Genomic DNA, 17,959 nt, shown 5'->3' with positions numbered 1-17,959 from the left:
CCCATCTCCTAAGCTGAGCCGGTACAAATTGGGCACAGATCCGTCCTCAGCTGTACAGCTGCAGAGGTACTGAGTGTCCCAAGAGTGTTGGTCTAAAAGGAATCAATCAATAATAAACAGCTTCAGCAGGACCAGATGCCCTGTACTCCATGTGACTTATGGCAATAAAAAAGCACGGAACGGTGAAAGGTAACACTTAGACAGGCACAAATGAGGATGAATTCAGTTGTGTCAGTTTATGGAGAAATTTACAGCTATTCACAAATTTTATAAAAACAAATCTCGGTTTATTTTTGACAGTTCACAGTGAGGCAGCTGACTTGTTCCAAATACAAAATCCGGGAATGATAGTGTGTTTTGTTTACCAGAGAAATGGCTTGGTCTTAGCAATATTGTCTGGTTGCTGAAGGTGTTCTCCAACATGAAGTCCTCCCCTAGAAATCACTCATCATGCAAACCCTTGTTGCATGTCAAGCACCCTTTAAAATCATGCAGTGCAATTTGTGAAAGTATAGCAGTGCAGTTTCAAGGCATAACATGTTCTGTGAATGAAAACAAGTAAAGCACAAAAGGCAGGCAACTCTAAATTATGGTTCCCTCTAGAGACATAATGCACTGCCATTTCTCTTCTGCAGTGAAGTGGTTGATGTTTTTGTTCATGCTGTTAATGCTTTGCCTTACTGTAAGCAATCTGGATGACACATGGTTACTGAGGGAACTGTATCTTCAGGTTTCCTGGCTTTTATTTCCATGCTCAAACTACCACCATGGTATTTTTTCAAGTGGCGCAGAAATACAAATACCTGAAAGCAAATTCCAGAGAGCTCAGGCAGACTGTAATCTGACAATGCACTGGAGTATCATAGATAGCAGTGAATATTCAAATTAATAATGCAGACTCTTCTACACTGAATAAAAGATGACATGTTCATTTTCACTGTGAAATGAACTAGCTCCTTCCCTCAGTGCCTGTGTGTCAAGACCTCACAAATGGGCTAAGGGCAGGACAAAATAAAAAACTTCCTGATTCTGACCATAGTTTCCCCAGTGTAACTGCTACATAATGTCACTGGCTTCAACAGATTCATTCTGTTTGTACCTTCATCTGGTGGTAAAATTGAAATAAAAACAAGGACTTTATTTAGTGTATAAATGCAGCTATGTGTTTTCCACCATATGCTAGAGCTTTGCATTTTACACATTTCCAAACATTGCTGGGTTGTAGTTTTAAATTCTAAAACAAAGAATTTCTGCATGGGTAGTCAGAAGACAGGGAGAAAGAGCACATTTAGTTTACAACCAACAAAGCGTTATGCCTCATCCTACATAAAAAGGAATTTGAAAGAGAGGTTATATTGGATGGAATTTTTTAAAGAAATAGTCATTTTACTTCAGTGGAAACAGCTATGTCAATACTGAAGATCTGACAATTGCTCTGCTACTGATGTGTATTTAAACCTAGGTTCCTCTAAGGAAAGTGTGAATTCCCAAAATTCTGGGACTTGGTGCCAATAGTTAAAACATTTGAACAACATTTTCCAATAAGACAGCTAATATACAGCTGTTTATGAGAAGTGAATGGAGCATTTGATTTATTTTGTTCTGTTAAAATACCTGTAGGATGGTGGAAATCCTTGTGCACCACTGGATATCATTTCCCCAGTTTTGCTTTTCCTTGTGGCATGGCAGTGATGTGAGGTCAGTGGGAACAAGCAGTGGCAAATGGTACAAGAAGAATGACAGAGGAAGGGGCACAGTTAGATCTAATGAGTAAACTGTACAAAGTCAATGGCCACACTGCAAATAGTTTCTAAGAATAACTATTCTTACTTTTGAATAGTTTGAGATCTCAGGGCAGACAAGCACATATGACTGCTATAGATTTCTTAAAGACATTTGTACCTCCCAGCTCTTTCATGCACAGCAAATATTCTGGCTTCTGTCTCCTGCGGAAGGTATGATAGGTCTTTGCAGACAAAGCAGTCTCACATGGGACTTCCTGCTTAATTTAATGTATTGATGGCTAAGACAAAATTTCAACTACTGATTCAGATACAGAGAGGAAAAAGGCAGACATAAACAAACACTTAGGGAAAGACCTTTCTCCTTCCTTCCCAAGCTCAAGTTAAGCACCTCTCTTATCCCTTTCTGGTCTCGACATCCCTTGCTTTCAAATAGGTGTTATGATCAGTCCCTTTTCCCCAGTTCTTTCTGTGAAGCACTGGGCAAAGTGGACAGTTTGGGTCAGTTTGTAATGGTTCTTTCTGCTGTTGCTTGCTTCTTACTCATTTTCCTCCACTGCTTCTTGCCTTACTATTCCACTCTTTCACAGTGAGTCCTCTGTGCCACAGATCCCTACAGAGTGTCCCTTCTTTGGCATGGTGCGGCTCTTTCCAAGACGGTGTCTCTTCCTTCCATGTGTCTCCTCCACTTTGTCCATTTTTCAGATATCACATTTCCTCCAATATCTCCTGTCCTATGGGCTGCTCTTTTTTAAAATATGCTTGAGCAGAAGTGCCATGTGCTGCTTTCACCTAGCTGAGGTTTTGGCATGCAGTGGGTTGTTTTCATCCCTTTCAAAACACCCGACAGCAGCTGTAACTGGCACAGAGGAGTTCATGATCTCTTCCCTTGTAGCTTCCAATACTAAAGGCCTGCCAGTTATGCCCAATATTCAGTTTGCATGACATGCACTTTCAGATAAGACCTGATCCTTTTTCCAAAAGCTAGTCCTCTCCTTCAACCCATTCTCTCATTACATTGGCTTTGAACAAGCAGCCCACAGTAGGGTCCAAGGCTAGGTGGAAGGGAGGGCTGCAGACTGGCAAAGGGGCTGTTTGCTGCACCAATTACTGAGAGGTCAGAGGACGTGTAAATTGCTGTTCGTGGAAAAGACATTATGTAGTGGAATGAAGGGGTGGAACTGAAAATAGGAAAACATGCTGTGTTCTCACAGGAGGAAGTGAGGAGGAAGTTGTTTCTTTGTACTTGTAACTTCTACAAGGCAGAACACAACATTGTCAACTCTGAAAGATTGATGTTTCCTAATGTCTGGATACTACAGAAGACTGTGGGCTTAGACAAGCTCACCAAGAAATGTCTTGGTATAAACCAAAGGTTTCTATGATAGGTTTCAGCAATAAAGAAAACCACAGTTTAATAGCTGTCAGCTCTTAAGATATTTCATCTGGAAATCCAAGTTCTTTTTAGCCCTAGATGATCTAGTTTGGACTAAATTAAAGAAGCAGAAAAGACGGCAGATCAGCAATACTTCCATTAAAAAAAAATTACTTTTCAAAGAACTTTGCTCACCTCTTCTTTTTACTTTGCATTCTTGTTGCAGAAATATTGCTTCAAGATTCCTCACTCTTATCTTGGGACACACACTGAAGATTATTCTGTATTTTAAACCTCTGTTTTGTCTTGGTTTACTTTCCCTTGGTTTGAAATATCTGAGTCATAGGATGGTGACAGATTTTATAAGGTCTTCTTGGAAACAGCTTCCTAACTTTTAGAAAAAAGTAATTGCATTGTTATTACTGTATAGCAACCTAGACTCTCCCTGAACATCCTAGATTTGATTTATATTACCTAGCATGGGAGTGTTAGTTACTCCAGCCTGGTTTATGGCCCAGTGAGTACAAGCAGCTACAACATGCTGTTTACTGAAACTTTCCATGCACACTTTTCTTCCCTTCCTATTTACAGAAGAAAGTAGGAAAGAGAGTTGCTGTTTAGTTATTGCACCTACAAAGAAACAGAAGGTTTAAGTACATCCTTTGCTCTGCCCTGCAGTGGGGAAGCTTTGAAGTGCTTATCTGTGCCATGCAAAGAAGTGAATCTGGGAAGTTGCTACCTCCCAATCAAAGAATATTGTAGGCCTGTCCCAGTGCCTGACAGGGACAAAAGAGCTTGTGCTCATCCTCTCCATCTTTCAAGATAAACATAGGCTTCAAACTGGCAGCACTCATTAATAAGATGGTTCTAAGTCCTTTAAATAAAATATAAATATATTGTAGCTCAGATATGAGCAAGCCACAGTTTAAGCAATTACTAGAAACATTTCTTAATGTTATCTTGTGTTTAAGAAGGGTGATTTAAAAGCAATTTCTCATGTGGTTGTTTCCAGATGACTGATGTTGTTTTAAGGAGAGACCATCATCACAAGCCTTGCTTTGTAATTTGTCACAAACACTTAACATTAATAGGAGTAAAATTCCATCTGCAGTTAGCTATATAAAGTAGGGTGCTGTGAAGCTCACTGTTAACAAAATTACTGCTTTTTAGATGTAAAATATACATACAGCTAAGTACTTAGGTGGTAAAAATTCCTTGACTTTGACAGAAATAAACTGATTTTTCCAACTGTGGACCTAACCTGTAATTTGAGGAGCAAGAAAACTATGTAGAGTTGCCAATTAAAATACTGGAAGTTTATATTAGGTAGCAATTTTAATTCGATATGAAGTTTTTGGTCTTCTCAGTTCTCCAGGTGTATACTTCATAATGGCATGCAGCATAAAAGTATTTTTAATGTTTCACCCTTCTCTGTGCAATTGTGTATCTTCTAAAAATTAGCCCAAGACAGAACAACTGTGGAAATATTTCAATGTGCATTACATATGCATTGCCAGACAGGGATATGGGGATATGCTGGCCTGTGTGAGCCAGGGTTTCTTTGCCAGCCATGGGACTAAATGGATAGCTATACAGAATGTTAAAGTTCAATGTGAAATGCTTCAAAAATTCTGCACTTTATCTCCCATTATAAATTTATATGCTAATAACATCACCAGTGCATGGAACGAAGAAGAAAAAATTCATCACAAAACATTGAAGCCTAGTAGATATAGAACCTAATCAAATGCAAAGAAAGCCAAATAAAAGTATGCAGTATGTTTTCATCCAACCTCAGTTTAGGTACTGATGGGTGAATCTTCATGGATCATCCAGGATGCAAACTTAAGCCCCTAAGATGTAAGTTAAAATGGTCAACTAGCAAAACTTCCATGAGGTCAGCCAAATGTAATGCCGCATCAGCTGCATTACTTTAGTTTCTTAAACCTAAACCTATTAAAAAAAACCTCAAAAATTGTCTGTTTAATATCCTTCATAAATTGTTATGGAACTCGATGCAACTTTTTCCTGATAATGACTCCCACACTGAGTTTGTTACTACAAAAGTTTCAGCCTATTATATAAACAGCATAGATTTGAGTAGCCCAATTAAGTCAGTGGAGATATACACCTGGGATTTTGACTGCATGTGCTGACTGTAGACTTAAATGGAGATAAAATTAGTCCCCGATTAACAAAACTTCTTTCACTCACAGCTTTTGAGCTGCAGACAACAACATTCAGTGCAAATCTTAGTAGCAAGGGGATACGTTTTAGGAAGTGATGTTTTCCTTCACTAGATAAGGACATTCCAGAAGGGAAGAAAATACAACATCATGTGTTCAAAACCAGCCTGTGAACCAGAAGGAAAGACAGGATGGAACTAGTCTGTAAGCGTACTGCTTGCTTCAGTACCAGCATGACCAGAGGCCATGAGGGAAAGTGTGCTGTCCCTCACCTCTGGTCTTAAAAGTTACACTCAGAGCAAACCATCCTCAGGCCCTGGAAGGTTTTTACCTAGTCTTGCTGCAATACACAGGCCAATGAGCCTCATGGCCTCCATAAAAGCAAAGTTGTGCTTTTAGGGTCTCCAGCAGTCCAGCAGCTTCCCCAGCTCACACTGTATCCCTCTTGGGGCTGGAAGAGTGCCTCAGACCTTCTGACAGCAGAATAATCTCACACAATTGCAAAATGAATCAGGTTGGAAGGCCCCACTGGATGTCATCTAGTCTGACCTCCCTTGCCCCAGCAGGGTCCCCTCGAGCCTGTCATTCAGAAATGTCTGCAGATGACATCTGAATACCTCAGCTGAAGGACTCTGCATCTTCTCTGTACAACCTGTATAACCTGTGCCAGTGTTTAAAAGAAGGGAGGATAAAGGCCTCTTGTCTAGTGTAAACTACAGTGTCCTCAAAGGAGGAGTCATCCTTTCTTGCTGTTGGCAAAACCATATGCTCCTATTCTCCCATCTCCTTGCCTCTACTGAGCTCATGAGTGCTCTGCATTACTGAGCTTTTCTGAGTCAGTTCTTACAAGCAAAGATTTGCTTTCCAGGAGGCAAGAAACACCTCCTTTATACTCGCTTTTTACATAGGAAGGGCTAAGGTTTTGCCTCTGTTCTCTTTATACACCTGGAGAAACATGGTCAGAAAGTGAGCCTTAGGGGTGTTACTTCAAATCTTGAGTTTCCTCAAACATCAAGAATAACCCCTAATGCAGAATGATTCAAATCCAGATTTTTCCAGAGCTGCTTAGAACTGCCAGTCAAATTCCACATTTAGGGACCTTCAGTATGCTCTGTAGAGCCTAATTTCTTTTTCTCTTGATCGCCTTTCCAACTTGATTGTCTAGATTGGGGTTTGCTCGGCACTGTTGTTGTACATATATTTGTTGCACAAATCAGGCAGCTTTTGAGTTCTGCCAGCTGTTATATTTTGGCCCATTGAAATATCTGCACTTTCTGAATATTTCCTGCACTTTTATTGAGGCAGTCAGTTTGACCTCTACATTTTTTAGCTGCTTGCAGGCATCTGGGACTGGATCTTGGGTGTAGATAGCTTGCTCTGGAAACACAGTCTTGTCTCCAGGACAGCCAACACAGTCCTGTTTTTGGCTTCATAATGAGCCAGTTCCTGCTTCTGCTCATTTTGTCATTAGATGAAGAACAGGTATCTCTCTCTGCGTCTGTTAACTCTCACTCTAGCATCTTCAGAAAAAGCACGAAGTCAAATTTAATCTTCCCTAGTGCACCCTCACCCCTCCCATCCATTACTATGGCATCTCATGAGGTAGTTGGAGAGACTAATGCTCTTGCTGTCTTTAACCTGCCCCCAGTGTTGTTGCCAGAGTCTATGCAGACACTAGTCAATATGTCAGCAAACTTCCAGGGGATTCGATGGACTCATAATCTATCATGCCTTTCCACAGAGGCTCCAGTGCCTAAGCTATGTCCTTTATATTTTTGGTCAGTTTCCCTCTTTATACAATGATGTGCTCAAGTTAAATACTGCCTTGTGATTGTTCAGCATCCAAACTCACCGACTTAAGTATCCAGATCCCATCCCTCCTTTGGAAGATGTTCTTTCTGTTTCTCTCCATTTTAGAAGACCTCCTTGTCAGTTTGATGCTTCTGCTTCAGCATATTCTCACCTGCCCCTGTTCGGAGAAGGACAAAACAATCAGCCTCCATTTCCCTGTCCTCATGTCTTTACACAGTCATTCTCTCCTGCTGCACATGCTCCTGGGCATGCTAGACAGACAAAGAGTAATAATTCTGGGGTTTCTTATTTCTCATATCAGCTGTTTCCTCCATTTCTTAAGCATCAGAGTATCACTCATAATTGTACAGGATTTAGCTATCTTTACTGACTCTACTACCTTAAAAGGAAAAAAATAATTTGGTCTTTTTTTCCCTCAAGTCAGGATCTACTAGATCAGGGCTCTCCCATGCAGCCATTAAAATATTTTCTTTTCCTTGAGAAAAGCAATGTCTTCAGCATTATCCTCATCAGAATTACAGAGCAATGAGATACCTGTCTGTTTTTCTTGATAGCTGTAAAAACTTGTTCACTTTCTTATTGCACATTCAGGGAAGAATTTTATTACAATTGCTGTATTCTGTGATGTCTGTCCAGGCTGCTTCCTGAGCTGCTCATTAGTATTGGCATTTATATATTTCTAAAAGCGTTTATGATCAGGGACAACCTTTTCGACTAAGATTTCCATGACTTCTCTTTAGTGGTGGGTAATCTACTGAATCAGTATAGCCTGCCAGGAAGAAATATGCAGTGAAAATCACTCCTAGCAATCAGCCCAAAACTATTAGTTTTCAAAAGAGATATATAAAGGAATGGAAGGAATGAGAAAATTAGGTATATAATGTTAAAAGGAGGGGATGCAGACCGTACAGAAACATGCAATACAAGTTTTATTTGTATGGCATCATAAAAAGCTCTCCCAAGATTAGCTATATTATTGGTTTTGGCATATTTTACTTTCTTTATTAAAATCAATGAAATGGATTGATTGATTGTCCTGGAAATATTACCAGGACAAATTTTGGAATCCAAGTGTCACTAATACTGTTATATGATCAAGGAAACTATATATGAAACGTATATAATCTAATTTCTGTAAAAGCATCTTTTTCCATTAGCACCCTTAAAACATTATGTCACGGTGTTAATTCAATAGTTTAACTTCAGATACAGATGTTTTTAATAGAGTATCTTTCATGCTGACTCAGGCCCAACTGGTTATTTATTAGTCATTTTCTTTTCCCCATTCCATTACCACTTTTTTGGTCATAAAAAGACAAGAAGCTACACGGATTCCTGTTAAAATACAGAATGGTTCTCATTTGTAATAAATGTTTATCATCCACAATTTTCTTCCACAGAAGTTCAAACTCTTCAGATTCAACCTGCTACTCATTGGGCTAAATGTGTTTCTCTCAGGATAAAAAGATCCTATGCAGTTCACCTGCATGTTTTGCAGTCCCTTTATCACATAAAGGCAAAGCAGTTCACTGACTCTGAAAAGTAAACTAAGGCTGGATTTTAAATGCTGCCAAGTGATTTTAGTCCTCAATTAAGCGCTTGTTTGAATTTTTGCCACTTCAAAAAATCCATTCAGAGTTACAGGTTCAGAATTTCACTCTTGATCTCCAAGACTGCTTTGGAAATGTTTGAGTCTGGACACTGGGGTTTCATTTCTCTATGTTGTTTTCAGTTCCAGTTAAAGATTTTATGAGCCTCTCACAAATGAGTACCTTTGAAGCTACCAAAAATCACTAGAATTTCTTTGGGACACTCTAGAGTTACAACTCTGGAGCCACAATGTCTCACATTCTTTTGTCTTCTACACACTGTACTCAATGATTAGGGTGCTGTTCAAAGGTAATATTAATGATCCATTTATACATGTTCCATATATATTATGAATAACTCTCTGGTAGTGGAAAGCTTATGCAATATTCTTCCCTGTGCAATTACAGTTTAGACATAAAAGCATGTAACACTGCATAATAATACTGTGCTCTGAATAGATTCCTATAAGATTCCCATATAAGATCATATATGATGATTTTATATACAATGTGATTTGTAGGGTATTACAGCTGGGAAATGTCAGGCTGCATGGATAGAACAAAGGTGGTAGAAATAACTGGGACAGTTTTTGCTGTCCCCCAAACTAGCCTCTAAAGATGGAAAATGGGTTTTCCAGCAAAGTAAGAATGAAAAAAATGAACAATGAAAATCTGCTGTCTACAGAATAATAATCAAAAAAGTTCTTACCCTAAACTCAGATATAAAAGGATCTTTTCCACCTTCTTTGTTCCTTCCTTCCACTGCCCTTGCTGCCACGGTTTCAATGGAATTTAAAACAAACAAGAAAATCTAGTGTCATGGTTTGACACTGGCACAATGCCAGCGCCCCCATGAAAATGCATCTTCCCCAAATAAATGCTGTGAGATGTTATCAGGAACAGAGCAGAGCAGGCCCAAGCTTAATAACAAAGGGAAAAAAAACTTTATTAAACTACTACTAATACAGAAAACACAAACTAAATCCAGGATGAAGACCTTTTAAAACACCCCTCCTCCTCCCAGTTCCTAAAACACCCACCATGAAACATCACCCGGGATTCCTGATCAAATTACCACCCTTCAGATAATCAATACTCAAGCTATCAAGGGAGAGAGAAGTCTCTCTTGCACCACAGACCCCCCCCAGGAAACACAGTTGCCACCTCCTGTGTTTCCCTGTCACACATGGCAACCGCCTGGAGAAAATCTGCCAGTGTGACACTCTCCATTCCATGTCACAGTGCTCTCACCACCGTGCATGGACAGACTGCTCATAGGGCTCCTTTAAGGATGCTTTGCCACGGACCCAAAAATACAACAGTTCAGTTTCTCATCTTGGGACTACAGTCCCCCCCATTTTCCCCTGGGGCCAAGGGTCCAAGAACAGAAATCATCTTCTTCCCGAAGACAGAGGGCATCACCATTCCCTCCTCAGCTTTCTTCTGTTCTTGCCATTCCTGTGCTGTTAGAAGCTGAAGCAGGTCTCCTTGGGTCACCACTGCATCCCCCTAAAATGCAGTCTCTATTGCAGGAGATTTTGGTTCAGTCCATGGCTAACAAGAAAAGTCCAGCCAAAAGCTACTTCATCATCTCCTCCCACCTAAATATTTCTTCTTCTAACATCTCAGGTCCCGGACTGTCTCTCTTCCACTACAAATCAAGGAGGAGTAATATTTTACAAAGCCCTCATTTCCTGGAAAGGGTTAAAAGTTCAGACTCCCTGGACGGCTGATATCTTGGTCCAGAGTTCCGTCTCCCACGCTGGACATCATCCCCCCCCCCTCCTTCTCCTCTGCCAGCAAATTTCCAGGTGCTGCCAGGCTCTCTTTCAGGTCACTTTCCCTCTTTTGGGGGGGGGGGGGGGGAACAAAGGCATCTCCGCTTCTCTCCACCCTTCCGTCCACAGGAGCTGGCTCGGTTCCAGACCCTCAGCCCCTCGGCCTACCTGGACAAGGCCACGTGGCTTCCCCTCCCCCACCCAGCCGATGGCTGGGCAGGGGAGAGCCTGCACTCTCTGACGACCGGAACCAAAAGAGGCAGTTCCCCTGGGAGTTCTTGCTTTTAACCCCCTGTGTTCTCATACTTTCAGTGGTCACTCCAGGTGCCAATATCCAAACCTGACCACTGATTGGTTTGACCCAACTTCCTGGAAAAAATTCACTTCCATGTCAAACCACGACATCTAGGAAGAGCCAGAAAGAACATAAGACAGCAAATGAGAAACACATCAAGAAGCACAAACTCTTCATTTTTGTATCAGCCACAGATCAGAGCTTTCAGAGAATAATTGCCGATGTTTTTTATGAGTTCTGTCTAATTAGCTTGTTCTTCATTAGCTTGTTGCATGTGGACACATAGAAACAGCAGTGATTGGTGAATGCAGTGTGACCCTGCCTACACAAGAAAAAACTCCTTCCAGAGGGGGGAAAAAAAAATATATATATAATTTTTTTTTCCCCAAGAGTTTCTTTGGGTCATTTTTCAAGGAGAACTGAGCATCCTCTATGCATTCAGCAGCTTACCTACTTTGGCCCCAGTGAAGGTGTGTCCCTGAAGGCTACAGCTGGATTAGAGCCCTTCTTAAAGACTGCCACTGTGACAAATGGACTGCAACCTACCGCAGAATGACAGTAGGACACAGGAATCCATCTTTACTTACACTATTATCATTATTTTGGTGTACCTTCAATTCCCTCAGTCAACCCTTGGCAATTTTTCACCATTGTGCTCTGAGAAAATTTGGCTAACTACTCTATTAGAAAAAGTTTATGTTTAGTTGATCCTACTTTGGAAAAACAAGGTGGAAAAAAATTACTTCTTAAGGGTTCTTCCCACCCTGTCTTTCCATGTTACAATCCCTGCAAAGGAACAGAGCATAACTATGAAGTACACCTGCACACTGCTATATCACAATCACACTCAGCTGCACGTACTGCGACAAGGGAGCTGGAGGAGGTGTCAAACTGAATATGGCATCATGGTTGCATGCCCTGTTCTCACAGGAAAATATACAGTAAAAAAATCCCAACTATGGTGTAACTGCTTGGAGGGCGACCAGCAATCAGGAATTCTGTGTTAGCTTCTCCTTTTGCACAGTATCTATAACCTTGGGAATGTCAGAGTAAATCTACTGCTTACTTGTTGTATTGTGTTTTATTAAGTTTGTTTATACTGTTGTTGTTGCCTATGTTCTGAGAATGGTTCGTCCCTGTTACCCCCCATATCCCTTTGGTTCAACCCCTGTCACTCCTCCCTAAGCCTGCCCCTTGACTCAGCAGAACTGCTGAGTCATTCCTGTGTCCCCTCCCTGGTGCCCTGTCCATCACTCAGCAGCCTATTCCCACCACCTAGAAACTTCCATCAGGGGTGTCAAGTGATTGGATCAGGACCAGGGACCCCTCCCCTACTTTCCCCTGATATGTTGTTACCCCTGTCCATCCCCTTGAGAGCCACTCCCCAGTTCTACCCCACTGGTTGTTCTCCCCTTCCACTCCCCCCTTTATAAACAGTTGCAGGGTGCCTCTCGGGGCTCTCGTTGGTTGGCTTCTGTTGAGTTTTGTTGGCGCTCCTGGAGCTTCTAATAAAATCCTGACATTCGCCCCCAAAGAGAGTCAGCCTCAACTTTCAGTGGAATAGCCGTCCACTCGCCCTTCTGGAGGCACTCCTGGAAAACCCCGTGGGGAACCGAAGGGAGTGCCTTCCACCGTTGCCGTGTCACCTGGCTGGGTCACTCGAGCAGCTGCCGAGTGGACACGACGGCACTTACTGTCACTGCTATCAAAGCTTTATGCAAGCCACTGTGTTTCAGGTTAAAATTTTCCAGCAGTACAGGATTTACTGGCTCCCCCACCAACTAGAACTTATTCTGGAGACTTGAATGATCCAGTGCTGTACATAGATGCTCTCCCTGTTTTGATATTTGACCTGCCATGCACAAAAAACCAATTTGATGTATGGAATTCATCTTTTTGGTATTAGCAATTAATAGAAGTTAAACATGCCTCTTCATCAATTAAGTTCCACAGTTCTTGGCCACTTAAAATTCTAGAGAATATCCTCACTGACCAATTTTCTGGCATGTGTCTAAGATTTGAGAACATGTAGTCTTGGACACCTAAATTGTTCACTGAGGACAGCTGGTGAAGAAAAAGTAAGGCTGTTTTTATGGAAAACAGCAACTGACCCTAAGATTAGTTCACTTAGGTAGAGTATGGTGCAGTGGTAATAACAAAAAAAATTGTGGGTCCAATCCCCATATGGGCCATTTACTTAGAAGAGTTGGACTTGATGATCCCTGTGGATCCCTTCCATTCCAGCTCAGAATCTTCTGTGAAGCAAACTCTTGTTTTTAACCTGTGTCTTCAAATATCAATAGTAACACACATTGCACTAAACTACATATTCCGTTACACATTCTGAGTTTTCACAACTACATGAAAATCCTGCATACACGTATTTTACCTATACTTTACTGAGACTCTGAAAACACTGGTTCTTCCAGCTTTTTGTTCCTGGGACTGATTTGCAGACATCCAGTTTTTGTGTTTGCATCTTTCCACTTACAGTCCCTGGCACCTCCTAAGTGGATGGAAGCTGCCGGCAGCTAAGCTCTGACTTGCTGTTTGTATTCTGTGGAGTTTTGGCAGCAGTGGTACCGAGCAGATGGCAGGCTTTTCTCCTTTCTTTAAGATGCACTGACCGGCTTGGCTCTGTGGATAGCTATGAAACAGAGACTGAATGCAACCAGAATAGGAGAGGGGGGCTGGAGAGCAACACAAAAGTGACCCAACTTCTGACACTTCACAAATCACTGTCCCTCACTTCTGAGTCAAGTTCCTCCCTACTGCTCTGGATAAGAGAAGTGATTCTGTGATATCGATGGAGACTAGCTACAGACAAAGTCAAGTTATGATCAGCTCTGTATAAACTCAAATAAATGACAGGACAAAAATCAACCTTTATCTTTCCTGCAAAATGAAGTTCAAGTTCAGTTGCTAAACCACTGGTAAACTTCATATCAGCCTTTCATATATTCATGCATCAAAATGACAGTATTTTCTTCTAATTGGAAGTAACAGTTTCATCAGCTGCAATACTACTATATGGGTCTGCATTAGAGAACCTGTGCCTCACATATATGTATTAAAAGGGAAAACCTTTGCAAACTTTTCTGTCAAACTGATCTAAATGAAAAGCTTCCTTCTGCCACATAAAAATGACATCCTCTTACGGCTTGGTGTTCCCCGGGGGTCCGTCTGGCCCCCGGGGCAGCAACCGCCGTAGGTGTCCCGGATAGCACTGTGCTGATGAGGCGCAGCCTGCCTGGGCCTTCCGGCTAGCTCTGAGCTGCAGGCTACCTTGCAAGCACTTGTGGAGTGATTTCAGCTCTTAGTGATTTCAGCTCTTAGTGATTTCAGCTCTGTGCTCGCAAAGTGCCTCAGCAGACGCAGGGAAGGAGAGAGGTGAAGGCTGTGTGGAGTTCTGCAGAGATGTCTTTATTGGCAGCTTCTGCAAAGGGTTCCAGTGACAGCTCTTCCATCTGAACTGGGCAATGGTATGGGTTTATATAGGCTATTGAGGGATCAGGATTTGTCCTATGGCTGAGGTCGAGGAGCATACGACCTATAGCCTTACAGAGAGATAACAGGGGTCTGATGTGCAGAAGAGGGGCAGCTCTGTTCCACTCATCATGACTCTACATTTCTTATCTTAGGCTAGTGACCACCATGGAGGCCTTGCAGGGCCTCTGACTGCTACAACTCCACTTTCTGTATTTAGTAAAAATGCATGTCCTATAGTTCTTTTGAAACAGTGGACAAGGCATGAGAACATAGTTAACACAATGACAATTACAACGAAAATCCACAAAATTCCCTTAACCAAAGATGCAACCCATCCCGTTAATCCCCATTGACCGAAAATGTCATTAACCCAGTCTGGGTTGTTTTCTACTTTTAAGTCCTTCACAAGTTCCTTCAACTTCTGGATGTTTGCGTGGATGGATTCCGAGTGTGAAGAGAGGTTGAAACAACACATCCCTTCAAAGTCTTCGCAGCCATGTCCGTGGGCTAGCAGTAGGAAGTCGATCGCTGCTCGATTTTGAAGTGATGCATGTCTCGTGGTTTCTTCTTCCTTTAAAAGATCGCTTAGGGCGGCAGAGGTAGCATTGGCTTGCTTGCTGAGCCAGCACCCTAAGTGATTTATTTCCCCAAGAGCTTTAGCTGCAGCTACCCAGGGTAGGAATAGGGAGACTGCAATCCTTTTTGTTTTATTCCAATCGTACAGTTTTGGATTGCAATTTTCATCAAATTCTGTGTAGGATCTTTTGTGGCATTTTAATTCGCTTTCTTTTTTTCCAATTATATAACAAGGTAATATTTGGAGTGAGGGTGGAAAGTTTTCCAAGGCTACAGGGACCTCCCTGAAGGCAGGAGGGAATCCCAGCCCATACTCTGTCACCACAGATGAGAAACATTCCCTTGGATAATACTTTGGGGTAGAGAGAGGATACAGAGATCACCCAAGTGGTGTAATTGCACCAATCAGGATAGTTACAGGCTTTATTAATGGGTGATACATCCTTTCTGTATGTGTTTTTTGTCTGGTCAATTTCTGGCCAATTGCTCTTTGGATGTCTAAAGTAAAATTTGACGCAGTATGTTGCCTTGGAGGACTCCAACAGGTCCAATTCTTGGGGTTCCTCTTGAGCATTGGGCAACATTTTTGTCCACTCGTCCCAAGTATCTACCATGTTGGGTCTCTTACCTGTGGTGCGGAGAAGCTCTGAATTGTAGGCGGGCCAATCATCTGCTATGAATGGAATCCCTACTAAACATGTGGAAAATGGGTTATCAAGGCTTCCCATGGATAAGCACATGTTATCCTGTTTTAATGTTTTCACCAAGGTTACCCAAACATTGTGGCTAGGCTGTGGGCTAATCCAACCATAGGCATACTGTATGTTGAAGAACATCCAGGCAGTGGTGAGGACAGCACCGATGGAGATAATTTTCATCTTTGGATAAGGATGTGGCTTCTGATAGGGAATATAAGCAACATTTGTTATCTTCATGGTGGTAGGAGAGGGTTTTCTCGCTTGTTCCTTTCCTCCTTTCCTTCCCTCCCCCCCTTTTTTTTTTTTTTTTTTCTTTTTTCTTTTTTCTTTTTTCTTTCTATAAGCTAAGGATGGGTGAGTGGGTGTAAGGTTAGAGGTTTTTGGTAAGAGTTAACAAGTTAGGAAGGGAAAGCAATAGGGTTTTTTAGGGTAAACAAAGTTAATAACATCTCATTCAGAGAACAATTTGTGTTCAGGTTGTTTCTAGCTTATGGCTTAACTGCTACAGCAGAATGTTTTTCCACTTTCTGTTTTGTCTGCTGTCACGTAATGGGATGGTCTTTTCTTCTTTATGTGGACATTCGGCGACGCCTTCGTCTCCAGGCAGAACTTGTCTGATTTTGAGGAGGTCTTGTATTTGACTCCGGAGAATTCTTGTTACTGTTTGTGGGAGTTGTGTTTGCAGTGCCTAGGTATGGCTTTATGTTTTTTCCTGGGTACCATCTTGGACCCGATGGTAGTAGAACACATGCATACCCTCTACCCCAAGTAATCAGCTGGAAAGGCCCAGAAATTTGATGTATTTCCAGGTCCTTCACTAGCACTGGTGGTTTCTCAGTGAGCTTTACTTGGGTGGTATTTGCAAAGTGGCGAAGTATTGGCGGGTCAAGCTCTGATGTTGTACCATTTAGAAAATTGATGACGTAGAGAGCCTTGCAAAGTCTCTCAACTGGAGATATGATTTTTGTCTCTCTTTGCTGCTGATTGAGGACTCTTTTGAGGGTTTGATGTGTCCTTTCCATGATTGATTGTCCTGTGGGATTTGCTGGTATGCCTCTCTTGTGTTCTATTCCCCATTCACTGAAAAACTCTCTTAATTTTCGAGAGGTATAGGCAGGTCCATTGTCTGTTTTGATTTGTTTCGGTACTCCCAGGGTGGCGAATGCAAGGAGGAAGTGCTTTATGGTGTGCTGTGTAGTTTCTCCTGGATGAGCTGATGCAAATATTGCTCCCGAAAACGTGTCGACCGATACATGCACATATTTTGACCTTCCAAAAGGTGTAAAGTGAGTTACGTCCGTCTGCCACAGCTGGCAGCTGTTCAGTCCTCAGGGGTTGACTCCTGTCCCCATTGAGGATATCTGGTAATTTTGACAGTTTGGGCATGTGGCGACAATAGCTTTTGCTTGATCTTTTGGAAGCTTGAACATTCTAATAAGGGCAGGTACATTTTGATGGTAGAATGCATGTGACAACTTTGCCTGGGCAAGAATGTCAGGAACGTTAGCAGTTTCTATTGCCATGGCCAATGCGTCCGTTTTCCTATTCCCTTCTGTGACGAAACCTGGGAGATCACTGTGCGACCTCACATGCATTACATGGTAAGGTTTCTTTCGGTGAGAGATTAAATGTGTTAATGCCAAAATCAATTGATGTAACTTTGGATTGGAAACCTCTTTGAGAAGCGCGTGTTCTGCTCTCATAGCTATACCTGCGACATATGCAGAATCTGTGACCAGATTAAAAGGTTCGTCTTTGAATTTCTCAAAGGCTCTGACAACTGCTGCTAATTCTGCAATCTGCGGAGATCCCTCCACTATTTGGATATCAGACTCCCAATTTTGAGTCTTAGGGTCCTTCCAAGTCATTACAGATTTGTGGGATGATCCTGAGCCATCTGTAAAGATTGTTAGAGCTTTGAGAGGTGTTTTACTTTGGACTAATTTTGGGGTCAGATTAAAGACTGCATTAAAAAGTTTGTGTTTTGGGACATGAATGGAAATTTGGCCTGTATAGCTGTCTAGGGCAAATTGGAGGTTTTCATTGGTCTGGAGTGAATGTTCCAGATCCCCAGTGGTTAGTGGCAAATATATGCATGTGAACTCACACCCAGCAAGGGAGCGGAGGCGAGTTCTGGCCTTTTTTATTAAATTTCCCATTATTTCCTGGAAGGTAGTAATTGTCTTTGAAGGTTGGTTGTTTGTAAAGATCCATTCCAGTATCAATAAAGGGTCTGGGAGTTGAAGATCCCATTGGAAGATCAGTCCATAGAACCGAGGTGCTTTTCCGAGGATGACGAACTGGAAAGGCAGCTTGGGCTTGAAGCGATGGGCTTGGTGTGAAGACAGGGCTTCTTGGACCTTGGCGATGGTGTCTCGGGCTTCTGTTGTGAGCGTGCGTGGAGAGTCTAGGTCTTCGT

This window comes from Vidua macroura, chromosome Z (assembly GCF_024509145.1).
Source record: "Vidua macroura isolate BioBank_ID:100142 chromosome Z, ASM2450914v1, whole genome shotgun sequence".
Taxonomy (NCBI): domain Eukaryota; kingdom Metazoa; phylum Chordata; class Aves; order Passeriformes; family Viduidae; genus Vidua; species Vidua macroura.
Note: the sequence above shows the minus strand (reverse complement) of the source record.